The sequence below is a fragment of the Diceros bicornis genome, chromosome 36 (genome assembly GCF_020826845.1).
Source record: "Diceros bicornis minor isolate mBicDic1 chromosome 36, mDicBic1.mat.cur, whole genome shotgun sequence".
Taxonomy (NCBI): Eukaryota; Metazoa; Chordata; class Mammalia; order Perissodactyla; family Rhinocerotidae; genus Diceros; species Diceros bicornis.
Window position 1 is genome coordinate 3,729,999 of NC_080775.1, and position 17,037 is coordinate 3,747,035.

The 17,037-nt window shown below is 42.7% G+C and overlaps 1 pseudogene; it reads right to left on the reverse strand.

The window, feature by feature from the left end:
- Nucleotides 1-10,671: 10,671 nt before the first annotated feature.
- On the reverse strand, nucleotides 10,672-11,214 carry LOC131398909 (UPF0669 protein C6orf120 homolog; annotated as a pseudogene).
- Between the last annotated feature and the right edge of the window lie 5,823 nt (nucleotides 11,215-17,037).

Below are 17,037 nucleotides of genomic sequence, written 5' to 3' on the forward strand. Positions count from 1 at the left end.
ATTCAGCACAGAACTCAACTGTTAGCAACCCCAGTTCAAATCCCGCTCAACCCTCCATGAACTATTGGACTTTGAGGAAGTTCCCTGACTTCTCTGTGCCTCAGATTATTTACTTGTCTTTGTAATAGTACCTAATCCCAAAAGCCATTGTAAGAATAAACATGATAATGTACACAAAGAGATTAGAGCAAGGCCTTACACATAGTAATCAATAAGTGATAGTGATTATTAGAATATGAATAATGTTTCCTAGAACTGCCATGAGCATCATTAGTCATACTTTACAGCCTTTATGTGTTGCTTCCCATTTTGCCAAAGCTGATTATAAACTTGTCATGGTTTGGTCCTGTGATCTTGGCAAACATTTAGCCAGCCTAAAGCTTCTAAGTCATGATAAGATCTCAAGTTCTAGAGAACTTAGTAATCAGTGCAGAAAGGATTGTGAAGATCAGGAATTTTTAGATAAAGTCCAGATGTTTTGAGCATTAAGTAATTCTATAACTCTGGGTTTAACTATGCCAACAGAATTCCAGTAGTAACAATCTAACCAATTGTTTTAGTCACCTCGGGCTGCCATAACAAAATACCACAGACTGGGTGGCTTAAAGAACAAATTTATTTTCTCACATTCTAGAGGCTGGAAGTCTGTGATCAGGGTGCTGGCACATTCAGTGTCGGGTGAGGGCTGGGTTCCTGGCTTGTAGACAGCTGTCTTCACGCTGTGTCCTCACATGGCCTTTCTTCTGTGCGTGCTCAGAGAGAGAGAGTGAATGCTGGTCTATTTTCCTCTTCTTGGAAGGACACTAATCCTATTGGATCAGGGCCCCACACATATGACCTCATTTAGCTTTAATGACAGTCATGCATCGCTTAATGCTGGGGATATATTCTGAGAAATTTGTCATTAGGCGATTTCTTCATTGTGCGAACATCACAGAGTGTACTTACACAAACCTAGATGGAGTAGCCTACTACCCGCCTAGGCTATGCGGTACTAGTCTTATGGGACTGCCGTTGTATATGCAGTCTGTCCTTGACTGAAATGTTATGTGGCACATGACTGTACTTTCGAAAAGACCCTAGCTCCAAATACTGTCATAGTAGGGAGTAGGGCTTTAATAAATGAATTTTGGAGAGACATGAACATTCAGCCCGTAGCACCAATCCTTAGGTTTATTTCTTTCATAGGCATCCTATAAATTCAGAATAACACTGATAGCATCTCTGTCCCAATGCCCCTCCTCAGGTCCCTCCCTCTGTCACTCCATGTCCCCACAGAGAGTTTCTCCCAGTCTGAGGTCCTGCTTTACGGCAGGTGGAGTCTGTGGACAGACTCTCCGTGAGTTTTATTGTTCTTCTGTCTGATAACTTTTAATGTCAAACATCTATATTTTCATTTGATGGTTTACTATGATGCCACATCTCACTGTGTAAGTCTTTGCCGTGGTTGAGAGTGGTGAGGTTCTACCATCTCAGTTCTCAGCTCTCCATCACCCAAGGAGATGATGCCCCTCATTCTCCTGCTCCTGGAGAGGAAACTACTCTCTGAGTCACAATGTGTAAGTTTAGTGTTAGCATCTGTCCGACAAGTGTTACCACCTTCCCCACGAGTCTCCTTGGTTTGGCGAGATGCGGAAGTGTCAGATCATGGAAACTCTATTCATGCATGGTTTGGGTGCCATAGGAAGCTGACTAAGAGATAGAGGTTTGTGAACAGCATGAGCAACACCTAGTCGGCGGTGAGGGTGGCAAGACTGGGCAGAGGGAAAAGTTGAACCCTAATGCAGCTGCTAGAGAGGCCTCAGCTGATTACCCCACAGGTTGCTCTGAAACAGGCTTGGTGCCTCAGAGATGTTCTCAGCCAAACTAAGGTTTCTAGAACTTTGTAGCCTGTGTGGGCTAGTCATTGGATATAGGCTCCGAGGGGCTGGGGTGTACCCCTGAGCCCATCAGCTCTCATCAGCCAAGGACCATTTCTGTAGGGACTCAGAGTAAGCCATCAGCAGTCGACACTTCCTGCAAGTGGCGGAAAGAGGCACGGGTCCTGGAGGGTGGGGGGTGGGGCACCTGGGCGGTGCATCACAGCGTCTGCCACTTGGGAATTTGACTGTTCAGTTATGAAAATCGGGCTATGGATTGTACCGGCCAGTCAATTAAACCTTATTTGGCAATGTACTTTGTGAAGCTGTTGGTTAAGAACAGTTACGAGAGAAAATCTTGTGCATGAAGCCTGGTGCCCACTTCTCAAACAACAGCTTCTCTGTATGGTAATGATAGATAATTAAGATAACGTTAAAGGATCTGGTTAGGAGGCAGAAACCACTCCAGTTATTTGGACACAGAGCATTTAATATGAAGAATTTAACTACAGACAGAGTTGCTAACAGGATAACCGGGAGGGTGAACAGAAAACTCTAAGGTACCATGCAGGCAGCTATTGCAGAGAGCAGCTTCTACACCCAGGGCAGAGGGATGGAGGGAGAAGTTTGGGATTATTAAAGCTTAGACGCTGGGAGAAGGGGCCCTGCAGGGCTGAAAGGTAGACCTCTGAGGAGGGAGCAGATCTTGGGCTGGTGTTGGTACCTGTGAGCTCGGAGTACTGGCTCTTGGAGCCAGGACCCAGGTCTCTGAAAGGGGGCCTGTGGGACTGGAGCTGGCATCATGGGGAGAGGGCGTGCTGTAAAGATGGTTCTGGAAGTGCTGGAGAAACTCCACACTGGAGCCAGCTGCTACTCGAGGGAAGAACTGTTACTGCCCAAGGGAAACAGCATTCCTGGTGCAACAGCTGTGGAAGCAGGTCCACAAGAACTCCACAGGCAGCAAACAGGAAGACGGGAGGGTCTTTTCCTCTCCAAGCTTGCGGGCTCCATCTAGCGCCCCCTACTGCAAGGCCTCTATGGGCTGCGGCTCACAGGGTCCCAGCTCCAGCATCACGGAGCCCAGGGCAGAGGGTGGGTGTGGAGCTGAGACCATAAGCTGACAACTGGTACCATCGTGAACATTTTCCTGGGGAGCAAAATCCCCAGATGCACCGGTATGTTTTCCCTTAATAAAAATCGTGAAAGTCAGTCATTGTCCATATGTTCAATCCTATAACTATTCATTGACAAAACGACTGATGACAGATTAGATGTCCCTGATGTTAAAGAAAAAAGAGAATACTCTTTTGCGTTAATTGCAGTTTATTAACAGTGTTTTGACTGAGGAGTGTATCCTTGGTCTATGGGTTAGAAAGATTGAAAAGGAGCTTAGCTTTGAGGATGCAAAAGATGGTTTTAGATGAATTTTCTTCAACTCACAATACATATTTGATCTTGTGATGAGTGTTTTGCAAAGAAATTCCTGATATTCCCTAATAAAAGTTGCTGAAATTTTGAAACATGGTTCTAATATGTGTGCAAATCAGAAAAAGATCAAAGACTATTCTGATGCGGGAAAATTTCAAATGATTGAGGTTCAGAAAGGAACAGAGAAGGATGGACCAGAAACACGATGGGAACAAGAAGAGCGGAGGAAGGAAGCTGCAACAGTGTCACACCACAGGGCTGAGGAAGCCAAAGGTGCCCCTCGAGTGCCCTGGGAGGCTATTGGGACATTGTCACGACCATTGATACAATGTTTCAGGCGGCTGCATGGAGCAGAAACCACAGGATGGCATTGGGCCGCCTTAACGGGAATGAGCACCCGAGAAGGTGAAGAGGACTAGCAGAGGTTGAAGTCATGGGACGGAGTGCAAGTCAGAAAAGACACGGTCTCTATGGAAGAAAGCACGGATGATCTTTACAGTACGGACTGAGGAATTATCCCAAAGAGGTGTCAATACAGATTTACAAAGTAGTGAGTTAGTGAGCGAAAAAAATCACAGGAAACCTCAGTCTCTTTCGAGCCATCACCACTTATCACGGATCACCTGCGTGATCTGTTAGGTTTTCACGTGAAGTGCCTTGAGACCCCTGGGTCTCAGAAAAATGAGACAGATAATTGCACACAGAGGATCACGTGTCATCTGTGCGGCATTTACAAAGAAAGATTTCCTACTATCTAGCGCTCTTTCAAGTTCACGTGGCCAAGCCTTATGAGGTTATCTTGGTTGAAATGGTATTTGTGCACAACCTTTTCAAATTACACAAGTCGTTCAGCTTATCAAGGGTTAGCAATACTTCCCCCCCGACAGACACAGAGCCACACTGGCACTTGGGACTCTAGGAAAAGGAGGCACCTGCTCTGAGGTCGGTCCTGATGCCTTAGGAGCGTTATGCTGCCTTCTCTGGAAGACCTTTGAGCCGGACCAACCGGGCTGACGATCACCAGAAATAACTCGCTTCCACTGGGGTCTAATGCAGCTCAGGGTCCATCCTGACTGCTGACTGCTCCCGTCCTCACCTGCCTCTTCACTGGGCCTCTACCCACAGGATGAGCGGCAAGACCACAGGAAGAGACCCGTCCGTCCGCACTCCGGTTGTCACTCCCCTTTCTGCCTCCTCTACTCGGGGCCCATCGCGCCCACATCTACCAGTGTCAGGGAACCCACACGGTCCTGTTCTGTTACCCATGGGGACACCGGATTCCTTTTTGGGCAGCGATTCTCTCCCGAGGACTGTTCGGGATTGTCACCCCACCTCACCAAGGGCAGAGCCTGATGTTTTCCCGTGGCTAACTTTAAGCCTTCCTTACCTAGCATTAATTTTTCTTTGTCAAGGAGGAAGCGTGAGCTCTGCTTTAACTGCATGGAGAGAAGGAAGAGATGGTGACTACCCAACACAGTGCAGAGGGCAACAGACACCCTGATGGTGCTTCTAGGTTGCCTGGAAGCTCCATGCAGCTCCGTTTCTCAGGAATTGTGTCTGCAGCTTGTCCCAGTAGAGATGGAAGCCCCATTGTTTCCGTTCTTTTACATAGCAACTCTTAGAAAAGTCTTCCTTAGACTTTCTTTTTTTTCCTAGATACCGAGATTTTTTTCTTTTATGTTTATCTCCACATAACTTGGAACCAGTATTTTTCTAAAATTATGATTCCTCTCTCTTTTCAGAAATTTCAATGAACTCCTGAGATTTCTTCCTCTCCTTGATCAGGACAGTGCCTTGAGCTGCCCGCCCTCAGGAAAGGGGAGGAGTCACGTCTGTAATTGCTTTGAAAGTGAGAAACTTCCAGAGCCCCAGAAAAGGATTTGACCTCCCAGTCTACATGGTTCATGGGAGTTCTTTGCAGATGAGGCCATGTTTGGTTAACTCGTAGGTGGCACTGCACCTGTTTCCTTGGGTGACTTACTGGGGAGGTTGCCACTGCAGGTCCAGCTCACTTAGAGACCGGTCACCATCACAAACAGAGATATGGGTCTGGTCTTAAAGGAGGCATTTTCTAACTTTCCTAGGGAGTTCTCCATATACTCAGGGTTCACAGAGAGTTTCCCCTATCTATCTCCTCTCTCCCTCTCTGGGTTTTTCCTATTACTAATTATGCACACACCAAGATAATGATTTCAGATCTTTTTTAAACCTCTACTTTCGGATCAGCAGCCAGGGCCATAGATAAATAGGTCAGTTATTATTGACGTCACAGGGAACTCCAGCCGAAGATTAACTGTGCACAGAGTTTGAAAAGCAAGATAGAGAACCACGTGATTAAAACTGTAAGTGGGGTTAGCTCATTTTAATGACAGGTTCCAGCAACAGATGAGAAATAAGAACAAATCACGTAAGTTCCTCCTTGAGCCACATAATTAGGGAATAAAATGACTGGTTTGTACTAGTCAATGTATAATGATTTGATGGAGGTGGGGGGCCCAGCCCCCTCCTGCTGATCAGTGAATTCCAGGATGCCTTACCTCATTATGGGGGCATTCTTGTCCTCAAACCTACCTAGTTAAGCCAGACAGACCATGAAACACCTTACATTACCTGTGAGTAGACATCATTATCAGATGATTATCACGTTCTCAAAGGGGTTTGCTATGTTTCTCATTGTATTTTGTCCATCGTCTCAAATTTCCTGACATTTCCTGAGATTCCTGTGAATTCGAGGCAGGTGGGGAAAGCAGACAGTTAGCACAAATCCACCCTTCCCATGAAGGACAATTTCCCGGAAAAATTGAGCCTCATACGTCAGTGTCTGGAGTCAGTTATTATCATGGCAGTTCTGGGATTGGCTTGGATGAACCTCCAAGGCCTAAGATAGGCCCAGAGACAAATATGTCTCCCCAAACTCTTCAAAGTGTTTCCAGTCCTCCTCCATTTTGTTCCAGGTGCTACTAATTCATCTGTTCATCAAATACGCATGATGAACACAGGTATCTGCTAGTCAATAAGGAGATAGCCATAAAAGTCGTCACCGGCAAGGAATTAACAAAATAAGCAGCTACTAACATACAGTCAGAGGACCAGGTGGAGGGACAGCTCCCTGCGGGAAAGGTCATGGATGGCTTGCTTTGCTGGCTCTGTGCTTATCATTGCGCCAGACACATGGACCTCTCTATAAACATGTGACTTAAATAAGTGAACAAATTGAAGCAACGAGATAGGGAGCTATTTTCCAGGGCACTTATCTCATGGCACAACTTCTCCAATATGAGACCAAAGGTATGAAGATATGCTTAACCTGTACTGTGACACTGATAAACCAAGCAGCACAGTGGTTGGTACATTTGTGAATGGACAACGGGATGGAACCTAGGAATATGTGGGTAGAAAAAAACATATAGAGGTATAATTTTTTCTTAAAAATTATATCTTTACATTGTTTTTTCAATTGTAAAAAAAAAATCTATAAATCTGTACTCAGTAAAAAGTTGGGAATAACAGCTCCTAATTGATTGTTAGCACTCTCCCACCCCCAACACACACACCCCGCTCCTATGTGCAATTTTAAATTAAAACAGGTTGATAAATTCAATGTTCTGTTATTTTAGTCAGCCCTAGATTCCTGGGTTGTTTGGGAGCTACTGGCTTCAGGAATTAAGATTCTCATCAAATGAACGAACTAATGAGAATTTCTTTCCGAGATCAAAGCCAGTCTTTGTTTCCAGGAGGTTGCTTTTTTTTTTTTTTAACATGGTGGTGTTTATTTTTGTGCACATTGTTCTTTTAGTTTGTTATCTAAGATATCATAAAAATATTGCTGTAAAAACTACAGGACCGAGTTGAACTCTTGGCTTCACATTTCTCTGGAAGTCTGTGTTGCGAAGGGCCCAGTGCAATTCCCTGGGCTCAGCTGATTTAGCTGGAATAAGCTATCATCACCAAATAGACGCACTTGTCCCTGTCATGCCCAATCTTTTTGTTATCAAGGGCTCTTTGGCCAGAGGGGAAGGTTTTGGTTTCATCTCCATGCATGTTGGCCTCGGGAATGTTTAGCAGGAGGAAAAAAAGAAAAGTTCAATTTCTCACGAGGCCGGATGATCTCAACGGTCATTTCCCACAAATGACCTGGCCATGACTTCAGCTTTCACTTGTCTATGACTGCCTTCTTTGACAGCATCCACATTCCATATCAGCGAATTAACAATTGTAGTGAGTCCTGACATCACTGAGTTATCTACTCAACCTCTAAGGGTTCCACTTTCTGCCTCTCGTCTCCTCACTTCAGGGGGTGCAAACCAGCAAACACACCTGACGGCAAGTGTGTTTCCTGGACCCCAATTTTGATCTACATGGTGTTTTATGGGTGAAAATATGAGCCAACGTTATAAAAGGGAAGATTTTATGTATACATCTAGATTTCTATCTTCTCTTGAAAGTGGTGGAAATCGAGCAAGCCTACATCTAAATTTCCCCAAGGCAACAATTGGCCAGAGTTGAGTATCTGCTACCTTCTTTTCTTTCTTTTTTTTTTTTTGAGGAAGATTCGCTCTGAGCTAACATCTGTTGCCACTCTTCCTCTTTTTTTTTTTTTTTTCTGCTTGAGGAAGATTGACCCTGAGCTAACATCTGTGCCAGTCTTCTTCTGTTTTGTATGTGCCATGCTGCCACAGCATGGCTTAATGAGTGGTGTAGGTCCACACCTGGGATCTGAACCCACAAACCCCAGCTGCTGAAACGGAGAGTGCTGAATTCAACCACTATGCCAGAGGGCTGGCCCCACTGCTACCTTCTTTAGGGGATACCTGCACTCTTAGTTTTTCCACAGTCTCCAGCACTCCCTATAGTTGGCCCCTGCTAAGGCTAAGTGTCTCTTACCAAGCATGATGGTGCTTATGTGTTTGTTTTACTCCCAGCCTGCATTTGTCTTTATATGATTTTCTTTCCCATGTAAGCAGTTGAGTTTGCAACCTCTACTCCACCTAGTATTTTATTCAAAAAATCTTAGCTTTGGGAGTTTTGGTAAAGACAATGTCATTAAACAGCTAATAGTATTTTATTAATATCATTGATTTCCCTTAACCCCTGTCACAGTTCAATACAATTCTTTTCCTGGCTTCCAATCTCACTCTCTTTCCACAATAAGATATTGCCTCCTGGGTAAGTTCTAGGCTGTACCAGTTTGAAATCTCTTTATATTATTGTCAAGTCCAATAAACAAATGAGCAGATCTGACCTGTCCACTAGAGTTTTCCAGCTGGATATCTTTAAAGACAAAGACTATGAGTATTTCTAAACAATGCAAAGAGAAAAATAACTCTAGTGGGTAGTTTCTTGGTTTGGGGACCGTTATGATTTTTTAAAGGATGGACTGATTTTTACTATAACCTATAATACAATCATTCCACTCTCTTCACCATGTTATCATGTGTACCGTGAATGGCAAATCATTATTTGATGGTGTGAGATAAAGATTACTTTCCAGTTTTCAGGTTTAGGATGAGTAATAGAAGTAGCCACTTCAATGTCTTTTTCTGGTTAACTCTAACAGGTGATGAAGATAAACTGATTCCACTGTTACTGCCTTTCTTTAGCCAGTTTAAAATATTGATGAACAACTAGTTGTTGGAGTGCTGAACCCCTGCATGTATTTACATGAGATCTATTTGTTGTCCACATCCTTACATTTGTATGAAGGTTTAAGGTGTCCAAGGGAAGGTGTCTCCTGTTAATTTGCTCTCAGTTGCCCGTTTCTTGTTGTGCTCCATCAACGACCTGGATGAGAACATCAGCCTGCCTTCCCCATGCAGAGCGCTCTTGGTACCACCCTCCAGCATCACCTCCCTCTACCGTCTGCTCTGTTAGAGCAGGTATGATGTGCTGAAATCGTTCAGCAACCTCCAGGCTCTCCATCCTCAAGATGGCTCAGAATCTTCTGTGTGAACCGTTTCTTACCAAGACTCTGTGCTCTGCTGTGTTATTACTCAATTGCATGTAGCAAAGACATTCTCCCTTCCTTTAAACATTTCAGAAATGCCATTTGATGTAATAACTGACATTGTTATTTTTGCTAAAGCAACTTACAAAAGGTATGTTTCTTTTCAACTCTTGCTTTCTCTAGGGATTGTCACTTACACATTGGAGTGCTTTCTCTTCTCACTTCTGTCTGCAACACTGTAAAAAAGAATGGCAACACTCTCAAGAATTTTGAAAGGATTTCCCTAGGATAGAATATATACATATATTGATGAGCTTCGAATATTTAATATACATACTTTGCAAAATTCATTTACAACTCGGCGAAAAAAAGTGATTCATGTGATTCCCCCTCCCAATTTTTGACCTAATTCATTTCTGGATAATGATTTTGAACAGAATCATGAAAACTGGGTAGCTTAATCAATGCTTGCATATTTCTTCCTGAAAATTGAATTTATACAAACCAATTATCCTACAGAAGGGAGCGAGTCATCCATTTGAACTTTCTTTTTGATTTCTATCTCAATATTTCAAAGAGAAATGACGCTCTTGCAAGAATCCTTTCTTGCCTTGAAAAAGCTCGGATTCACTCAATCTGATTATGTGTTCTGGCAGTTGAAAGTGTTTCCACCTCAGGAATGAACTCCTCACATTTGCTTGATGCTCTCCTTTGCACGGACCAGGCGCCCATCCTCCAGTCCCCACCCACTGGCTTTCTACTGGGACATTGCTGTCCCTAAAAATTCAAATTGTGTAAGGAATTACCATAAGAGGACTTATGAGAGAGAATGTGGGGAGGAGTTAGTTGTAAGTCATTCACTCATATTCAGATCCAGACCAAATGTGAAGTGATTCACTGACTGGGACTTTTTACAATTTCAGTGAATTAGACAAAAATAGCATTTTAGTTGGAAAAAAAGGTCTGTTGATTTTTGTTCACCATTGAAACTACATTTAGGGTTATCGGCTAGGCCAAAAAATTCTAAAAGGGAAATATAATTTATGCAATTTGTTGTAATCTGACATTCTAAAGACGAGTGAAAATGAAACAAACGGCCTGAAGATGGGGTCTGCTGGGGGCTGCTTCTCAGCTGTTGTTCACCCTTCTCCATGTGAATAGCTTCCCTGGGACTGTCGACCCAGTCTCCATTCCTGCTCTTCCCTGGTTTGTTCACCTCATTACTTACCTTCCCTTCACTCCCTCTCTCTTTTTTTTTTTATTCTGGAAAGGGGGTCTTTTCCTACTTTTGGGATAACTGAGGTAGCAATGTGTACGGCTTTACTTTTCCATCCCCCAAGTAGAAAAGGTAACCAGCATTTTAACCAGGTAAAAGTAGCTACAGTGAACTGCAATCAACCTCACAGACTAAGGATATTATACTCCAGAGTGTTCAATGAATCAAAAAAGAATTTCAAGCCCCAGTTTCAAAATACTAGTAAATATCATCCAAAGAACAGACTCCTTTTCTTGAGATACATCTTATGGAGCCTAAGATGCTTATGACTCATATCTGGACCATTGGAATAAGCAGTATCACCAAATGGATACTGTTTGATCGCTCTATCCTATACACTTTTATTTCAAATTCGCTATCATGGTGAGATGGATGGCCACAGGTTCCCATTCCCACAGGGCATTGGAAATGCACTGGTATAAAAACAATGTCCTGGGCACAAGTGACAGGCTGTAATTCATAGTCATCAAAACTCGGATGGAGGGTGCTATCGGATACATACGGGTCTGCATCACCTTTTAAGCTCTGCATCTTAAGAATTATCTTTCCTTCATAATTTGAACTCAAATAGCTATAATTCTCAGCTCCTACTGATCCTAATAACATGCAGAAGAATCCATTCTTCTGCAACTTCCCCTTCTTCAGAGGAATTCACCGAGGTTATAGTTTGAGAGGCTCAGGAAAGCCATCTTCCAGGGAGCCGCCATGACTGGCGATGCCTATGCAGTAACTTCCTGCTCTATGAATGTCCATCAAACCCACAGGTGCAGTGCAATGCCAGGAGCATTGGGGGCCAGGGCTGGATGGCCTCACAGGCCCTCCCTCTCTTTTCTCTCTCTTATCCTCCTCTTCAAAGCCATAAGGATGGAGGTAGGATTGACGGAACTACCATGGCTGGAGCCCAGAGAGTGCGTTGAACTGGAGTAGGGGAAGCAGACAGGGGGAGGGGGGGAGCATGTCTCCTCCAGTTGGATCTGGGGGGGTTGTGTCTCCTTTGCAACCAAGAGAAGATGGCAGACGTGATGCCACATGGCATCTGAGGCTAGGACAGAAAAGTGAAGGTGGTTTCCATCTTGCTCTCTGGAATACTCAAGCTAGAACTCTGAGAAGCCCTGTGAATGGTCCCACTGCCCTGATGCCACAATACCGTGAGGAAGCCCAAACTAGCACACGTTGAGAGACCACATGGAGAGGCTCTGACGTACACGAAGAGGGGGAGAGTTGGGAGAGAGACAGACAGACAGACAGGCAGACAGATAGAGACTGGGATGGGGTCTGGCCAGCCCCTGTCTGCTCCACCAGCTCCTCCAGCTCTCTCCTTCCTCTGACTGCAACCACATGAGAGACCTTGAGCTAGAAATGCCCAGCCAAGCCCTTTTCAAATTCCTGACCCCAAATAAGTGACCAAAGTAAAAGGGTTCCTTTCAGCCCCTAAGTATCGGGGTAATTTGCCACACAGAAATGGATAACCAGAGCGACGAGTTTGGTGAATTGACTAAGAATGGAGAGACTTGGGACCCTGGCCTGGTTTTCCTGCTCTGACTTGGTGTAGGATACCTTCCTTCCCAGGTTTCTATTTCTTATTTGTAAGCAGATCACAAAATTCATTGCTATATCTTCTTACAGGATTGTCATGATTTCCTTCAAATGGGATAACGTACCTCCGAGAAAAGTAGAAATTGTTAGGTAATACAACAGTGTTGAAAAATTTCTACAGATGGGAATAGAGTGAAATAGAGGCATTTAGGTAGGTGATTCCAGGAGGAAACTGAATGAAAATAAACTTGGGATGTGTGGTGTAGGAAGGAGCATCCTACACTAACTCCTTGTTTACATTGATCTTTACCTCCAGCTATATTATTATTACTCCTGCTATTATTACGTTACCATTATTTTTGAGAGGGAGTAAGATGACTCTCTAGCCAGCCGATCTGGCTTTAATCCTGACTACAACATCATTTACTAGTGTGTGATGTTGGGTAAATTACCTAACAAATGTTGTTTAACAAATGCTAACTATGTATGCGGTAGTTCCTCCTGTACGTTTTTCAGCTATTATTATCCTTCTGGTCCTCACACACCATTCTTTGATTACTTTAGCCTTATTTTTCTGCTGGCGTGTGGCTCAGACACCTTACCTTTGAGTGGGACCTCCCCCCAGAGGCCTCACTTCCACGAGACTTGTGCTCCAATGGCATTTATTCCAGTGTGTTGTCCATCGTTGACCTTCCTGTCACCCTGGCTGAAGTGTGACCCCTCAGGAAAAAGAGCATGCCTATCTGCCTAAACCTAGTGCCTAATGCAGAGTAAGGCAAGAAGAAGGAAAAAACGGGTGAATCAGTGAATGAGTGAATTATGCATTTGCTTTCAACCACAAATAATGCAAATTTGGGGAGTGTTGCAGGCAAGATGCTTCTAAAATTGCTTAAATGCCATGTAAATTATCCTTTCCTGACGAATAATGTGGCAGTTTTCTTGACTTGCCATAGGTTTAAAAGAGAAGTTGTAAGGTTCTAGAATTTTAATGGAAAGTTTTGTGGCATTTTTCTAGCCTTCCTCATCTCCAGGCAGCAGAATCTGATCATTATAATTTAGATTTTCCTGTGTTTTGTGAAAGGCAACCTATGCAGAGGTGGATTTTCCACGAAGCTAAAGAAGATTCAGGCCCCCACAATGAATTCACGTGGTCCTACGTTGTGAATATTTTTCAAAAGGGACATAACCACACTGGTTAAGACCTCTGTTGCTTTTTCCTTCAATGTCCCCACATTGCAGCTCTGCCGTGTCAGCTGCTGCTGGGAGGGTACAGGAATTTCTGAGACCTGGCAAAGGGGAAGTCAAGTTGGGAATATGCCATTTTAATAGCAGTTTGGAAAGCCATTTTAGAATGTTCCAATAAAGTAAGAAATTCCACACTTCTGTTTTGTGAACTTAAAGGGCACCTTTTCTAGTCATCTTTAAACTTACTTACAAGAGAACTGGGAGGGGAAATTCAGATAAAAATCAATAGAACACGAAACAAAAACAATAAATATGAGCAGTTAACATCAATAGAAATTATTCTCACATTGTGAAGTTGTATAAAATTTTTTCAGATCATATTGAAATAGTAATTTACTAAAAGGAAGAGGTAAGTTTCTAATATAAGTATTGACTAGTAATTTACAATTAGTTACTCTACAAGAAAACATAACATGCCCTGAAATTTTTGCAGTTTATAGATGAAAGAAGTTGATAGAGGTTTCACATATTTGACAAGAAATCTAAAAAATTTAGTGATACTATCTACAAAAATTTACTGGTATTATCAACAAAGAGCTGTGAAGCTGAAAAGAGCTTTTCTAAGTTATGACTAAGAAAAAAACTAGTTTTGGTGACACGTGCTATGGAAGACTGAATTATCTTTCTACTATCTCTAGAAAATTATGTTACGAAATCATTGCTGTAAAGAGGCAAGTAAAGAATAAGTCAGTAAAAACTGTGAGAAAATGGTATTAGGTATGTCAGGCAGTCCATATCCGTCAAATCCATAATGTGTCAAATATTATGGATTCTTTTTGAATTCATAATGTTTGTGGTATTTGTCATCTTTATAACATTTCCAATTTATTTTGATTTCTCTTTCCCAATACATTTTGTTCATAAAGGGGAAGCTGTAAACTGCGTAAGTATCAGGCCCCACAAATCCTAGATCTGCCCCTCATGTAACCATTTTACTTGTCTGACTCATCTCATATTTCTGTACTTTCATGATGTCTGTACTTTCAGTGCATTGTCTAATATTCATGAATTTGAGAGATTTTGCATCACTATACAGGCTCTAGTTAATTGGTTGTTAATTTTAATTTAAATCTATGTGAAAAATCTTTCCTCTCTCTTCTAAAGGAGATTTCCATTTTTATTAGTGTTGACTGCATTTCTTTTAGAAGGCAGCAGTGATCAAGGAAGAAAGAAGCAAATGTAACATATGTAAATTGGGTTGACGTGTATTAAAATGATGCATATATTATAAAAAACTTGAGGATTGACTCAACTGGATGGCTAATAGCACCAACAAAGAATTCCAGTCACAGAATATACTGTTTGCTCCACCTGTCTGCCTACTTAGCAGCCATCAGTTTGGTACACTTGAGGCAATGAGTCCCAGATTTTAGGAGCCTACAAGACTTTTGTAAAGAGCAATTTTCCTTAGCAAGGGATTTAAACTTTAGTAGGAAAGAAGTCATGATATTTGAAGTTATTGTGAAAGCAATCATCTTTTTTGGTAGGGTGAAGGTACAAATTCCTAAATAGTATGGTGGCTATTGCTGTTTAAGCTCAGTTCTCACTTTGAAAGGAAACTAACCAACAGGTCTCTGTATCATCAATAGTGTTCTAACAGTGGAAGCAGTTTGTCTGGAAAGAGTGGAACTGTTTTCAGCCATTTTCTCAAGTACATTGTGGAAAAAGATGGCTTAGTCATGGTGAGGGAACCTGGATATTATTTCTGTTCAGAAGGAGAAGCTGAGCTAGATTATTGCACAACTTTTTTTTCCAGCTCCCTCAATTTTCCTTGACCTGTTTGTAACAATAATACAGACCACCTTCCCTCCTCTTGAGTGGCTTTCTTCGCTTGTCGTCCAGGACAACTCTATCTTCTCATGTCCCTCCTCCTCTGCCTGTACTCCTCATGGTGATAAGTACCATATAATATTAATAAACCCTCAATTCTTGTCACTATCTAAGTTTCCCCTGAACTCCAGATTTGCGTATCCAGCCACCCACTTGACATTTCCACCACATAGGCATCTTAAACTTCACATGTCAAAACCAAACTCCTGATTTCATCTCACCCAGCTGGTCTTCTCAAAGATGTACCCGTTGAGTTAGTCATTTCCATTATTCCAGAGGTGTAAGTAAGTATCTTGGATTCATTCTTGATCTCTCACTTTCTTTCTATCCCATATCCAGCTCATGAGCAAACCCAGCTGACTTTACAATCAAAACATCTCAAATCCCAACACTGTCCCTGCTGCCACTGTGGTCTGAGCCATGACCACCTTTGCCTGCATTATTGTAATGGCCTCCTGCCCTTTAGCCTCCAGGCATTCTATCCTGTGTTAGTTGTCCATTGCTGTGTAACAAATTGCCCCAAACTTAGTAGCTTAGAACCACCACTATTTATTTTCTCACCATTTCTGCCAGACAGGAATCTAAGTTTGTATTACCCAATGCCTGTGTTGCAGAGTCTCTCCTAAGGTCTTGCTGGGGGTGACCACCAGGCTACAGTCTCATCTCATGTCTCAGCTGGGGAAATCTGCTTCCAAGCTCCCTCATATGGTTGCTGGCAGGATTCAAGTCCTCAAACTGGTGGACTGAGGGCTTGTTTCTTGCTGGTGCTTTGCCAGAGGCCACCCTCAGTTCCATGGCAGCTGTTTTCCCTCAGAGCTAAGGAGCAGGAGAATGAGAGGGATGCCCAGGATGAAAGCCCCTGTCTTTGGGGAACCTAGTCTCAGACGTGACCTTCCAAGTCCTCTGCGGTATTTTCTCTATTGAGAGCAAGTCAATAAATCCAGCCCACACTCAAGGGCATGCACACCAACAGATGGGATCATTAGTTAATCAACAAATACATACTGAGGTCTTGTTATATTCTTAACAATGTGTTAGTTGCTGTGTTGACAACTAAAGACATAGACATCACAGAGTTCCTTCCCTAAGAGCTAATAAGACTATAGATGGATTTATACGTTCAAAATAATTTAAATAATTAAAAATTAATGAGAAAGTATACATTTTTCTCTTGATTTGTCAATATAGTCAACATTTAACATGTCTTCCCGTCAACCTAGATTTCCACAACGGGGCTGTCAGCTCTCACGTGTGCTTTTAGACTTGCCAGCCAACCACTATAGCTGTAGTTTACTGTGCTGCTGTGGACACTGAATTCAGGTATGTTGCTACCAAGTGGCACCTGGATGTGGACTTTGTGGCTTATTGGTTACTCTTGAGTTGGATGAGCATCATAATCTTGGATTAAATGGTCATACAGAATCTACACTGTTTGGGAACTAATTTTTAGCAATACATAATGATTTTATTTTCGTAGTTATTTGTTGTGTTCTGGTTTCTTTGTTTTTAATTTGAGAATGTATTAAGAGACTCTAGGGATATATTGAGAATAGTGGAACCCTTTCTCTGGGTTTAGGAATCTGTATATTGTAAGATCATCCTCAGCCCAAGTCAATGAACAAGCTATGAGTACCTTCAGTGAGTGGTTCCACATGCTTTCCAGTCAGTGTTGGCGAAAGCCAGGGGCTATCAGGGGTCATTAAGCAAGGAGGGGAGGGCCACCGTGAGCCCGTCTAAAAATTCTCTTCTTGGAAAGTCCCTTTTCTGCTCATTTCCCCTGATTCCTCTCTGTCCTCTATTGTTTACAGCAAAACAGAAGTAGAAAGAAATTCTTAAATGACGGCAACATCATGCGGCTCACAGACCTTTTGTAAGGACAGTTCCCTAGACACTGGTTAACTCTCTAATGTTGAAGAGGT